Source organism: Salvelinus sp. IW2-2015, unplaced genomic scaffold (genome assembly GCF_002910315.2).
Source record: "Salvelinus sp. IW2-2015 unplaced genomic scaffold, ASM291031v2 Un_scaffold19, whole genome shotgun sequence".
Classification (NCBI taxonomy): domain Eukaryota; kingdom Metazoa; phylum Chordata; class Actinopteri; order Salmoniformes; family Salmonidae; genus Salvelinus; species Salvelinus sp. IW2-2015.
In genome coordinates, this window is record NW_019942505.1 from 1,104,981 (window position 1) to 1,108,124 (window position 3,144).

The 3,144-nt window shown below is 38.3% G+C and overlaps 1 protein-coding gene and 1 pseudogene across 1 annotated transcript in view; one reads left to right on the forward strand and one right to left on the reverse strand.

Moving 5' to 3' along the window:
* Positions 1 to 3,144, reverse strand: part of LOC112068039 (cholecystokinin) — a 31,078-nt gene that overhangs the window by 6,773 nt on the left and 21,161 nt on the right. The gene's annotated exons all lie outside the window — the stretch shown is intronic.
* LOC112067986 (keratin, type I cytoskeletal 19-like) overlaps positions 2,128 to 3,144 on the forward strand; it is a 23,262-nt pseudogene continuing 22,245 nt past the window's right edge.

Consider the following 3,144-nt stretch of genomic DNA (forward strand, 5'->3'; position numbering starts at 1 on the left):
GGATTTTCAATAGTCACATCGGTAGAGTAGAGAGAGGAAAAAGGGGAAAGGTATTTATGGGGGTCATAAACCTCCCCCTTAGGCCAACGTCATGACACCTCTACAATGCCCACAAGCCCAATTAAAACAGAGTGGACAAAACCAGGCACCAAATTAGACTGGGGGGAAAAGAAAATCATCAATGATGATGTTCTTTTCTACACAGATCATGAAAAATTATTGCCTGATGATCTTCTAAACTTTCCAATACCTTTCTGATGTGTTCAGTCACTTAAAACCATACTTCCTTCAGATTGAAATACTGTCAAAAGTATTGTCAGACTTATTTGTAATAGACTATCATACCCACAATWAAAAAATGAGAAGGTTGAGAAGGTTGTATGCAAAATAGCCACAGGACAACCACACTCTCACCAAGCTCTAAGAAACGTGGTTCTCAGAACGTTATGTGCTAGATGGGATGTGGTTGTCTCACCTAGCTAGTTTGAAATTAATGCACTTTCTGTAAATCGCTCTGGATTAGACCATCTGCTATGATTAAAATGTAAAATGTAAACATTCTACATTCAGATACTGACTACACTGAATATTTTTTTTGTAAAACTTTTAATATTGATGTCACAAATTTATAATTTGTACATTTCTTTATATATATTTTTTTATTTGTTACATTTGACTGTGAAAACTAACAGTAGTAACAAATACATGTCTGTCATTGAACAACCTCATTAGATAGTGAAAAAACACACACCAATCTCTTTCATAATGTCTTTAAACAATAAAAGCTAATTGACCAACATTTCTGAAAATGGATATAGACCGTTTCGGGAATGAAACTTACTCAGGCTGTTATGTGGCTGTTTTGCATACACTTGTCCCTTGAACAAAACACACTATCCAAACCAACTTTTGAGAGCAAGTACTGATTAGGTGAAATGGAATGTGAGGAATTATGATGTTTATTCATATTTCAAACAAGGGTATAGTTATGGAACAGGACATCTTTGAAGTCAGAAAGAATGAGAAAATCATCAAAGTGACTTATAGTCAAAATTGTAAGAATACCTACTATACATCTTTGACAATGATTAAACACACTATCCAAACCAACTAATCTGAGAGCAAGTATACTGAGTAGACAAAGTAACAACATTGAATGTGTTGAATTTATGAACACTTCATAATGGTTATCTACATTTCAAAAAGATGACTGTTAACGTCACGACCGTCGTATGAATAATTAGACCAAGGCGCAGCGTGAGTAGAGTTCCACATTATAATGATAGTGAAACTTCCAAAACAACAAAGATATAACCATCATGAAATACGTAGCGCACATAGACACTCATACAAAACAATATCCCACATAGCAGGTGGGAAAATGGACACACTAAGTATGATCCCCAATTAGAGGTAACGAAATTCAGCTGCCTCTAATTGGGAACCATACACACACCGACATAGAAATATAATACCTAGAAACCCCCCTAGTCACGCCCTGACATAAAACACCATAGAGAACCCCGAGGGCTCTCTATGGTCAGGGCGTGACAGTTACTGACCATCTTTTCAAATGGATAGAATGACAGAAAATCATCAAATGTAAGTGAAGGAGTGACTTGGTGCAACATTTTAGTTTGGTAAAATAATAACATAACACATACAATATTTAGCCTACAAATCCTTGACAAAGATATATTAAAATATTGCCAATTTCAGTAAACAAACCAAAACGTAATTAAAAATGGATATCTGAAACCATGGAATGTCAGCTTTACAAAACAAATCCAGTAATGTTCTCAAGCTGTCTGACTTGCCAGTCTATACCTGTCAAACACACTGCCCTTCATAAACCACAACCTTTACTGAACCATTCATTTCCCTAGAAGTCCTTAGTGACTTTAGTGATGTCTCTTGTTACATAGTTGTTGCAAGCCCTGTACCCACCCACTGAACAAAACAATTAGATATACCTTCCTTCCAGGGAATAATGGTGACGCAGTCAATCATTCTTAATCCAACTGTATAAAAAGCTCGAGGACACGAAGGGGGTTATTTTACCTGTCGCCTCCAACTCGAAGAACGCACTTTAACCTCACAGGACGCATCGCCAGACCATCTCTCGCCATGTCCATTGTAACCAGTCGCAGTTGTAGCCGTAGATACATCTCACGTAGCGGTGTCGGTTCGAGTGGCCTCCGTTTGTCCGGTGGGATGCAGTTTTCCAGCGGTTTGGGAGGCGGTAGGTCCCGTATGAGCGTGTCCTCTGTTGGGAGCAGTCGCGCGCCGAGTGTATATGGAGGTGCCGGGGGATACGGCACCCGTATCTCTCAGTCCACTTTCTCTATGGACGGGCCAGATCACTATCGGTGCCAACGAGAAGCATACCATGCAGAATCTGAACGATCGTTTGGCCACCTACCTGGAAAAGGTAAGGCAGAGTGATGGAGATGTGTCTGGAGATTAGGTGCGCTCCGRGATATTACGCACAGCCCAGATTATGTGCGTGGAAATCGAAAGTCAAGCGCACGTATAAACGCACGTTCCTAAATACATAATGAGGACCAGTGGTGGAAAAAATACCAAATTGTCATAAGGATACCTTAATAGAAAATTACTCAAGTAAAAGTGAAAGTCACGCAGTAAAATACTACTTCAGTAAAAGTCTAAAAGTCTTTGGTTTTAGTATCAAAACATGTAATTGCTAAAATATACTTCAGTATCAAAAGTAAAAGTAAAAGTGTAAATCATTTCACATTCCTTATGTTAAGCAACCCAGACGGCACAATTATTTATTTACATTTCTTGTACAGAAAGCCAGGGGCACTCAGACATCATTTACAAACAAAGCATGTTGGTTTAGTGAGTCAGCCAGATCATAGGTACTAGGGATGACCAGGGATGTTCTCTTGATAAGAGTGTAAATTGGACCATCTTCCTTTCCTGCTAAGCATTCAAAGTGTAATGAGTACTTTTGGGTGTCAGGGAAAATCTATGGAGTAAAAAGTACACTATTTTCTTGGAGTAAAAGTAACAGTTGTCAAAAATATGACTAGTAAAGTAAAGATAACCCCCAAAACTACTTAACTAGTACTTTAAAGTATTTTTACTTAAGTGCTTTACACCACTGATGAGGACAATAAC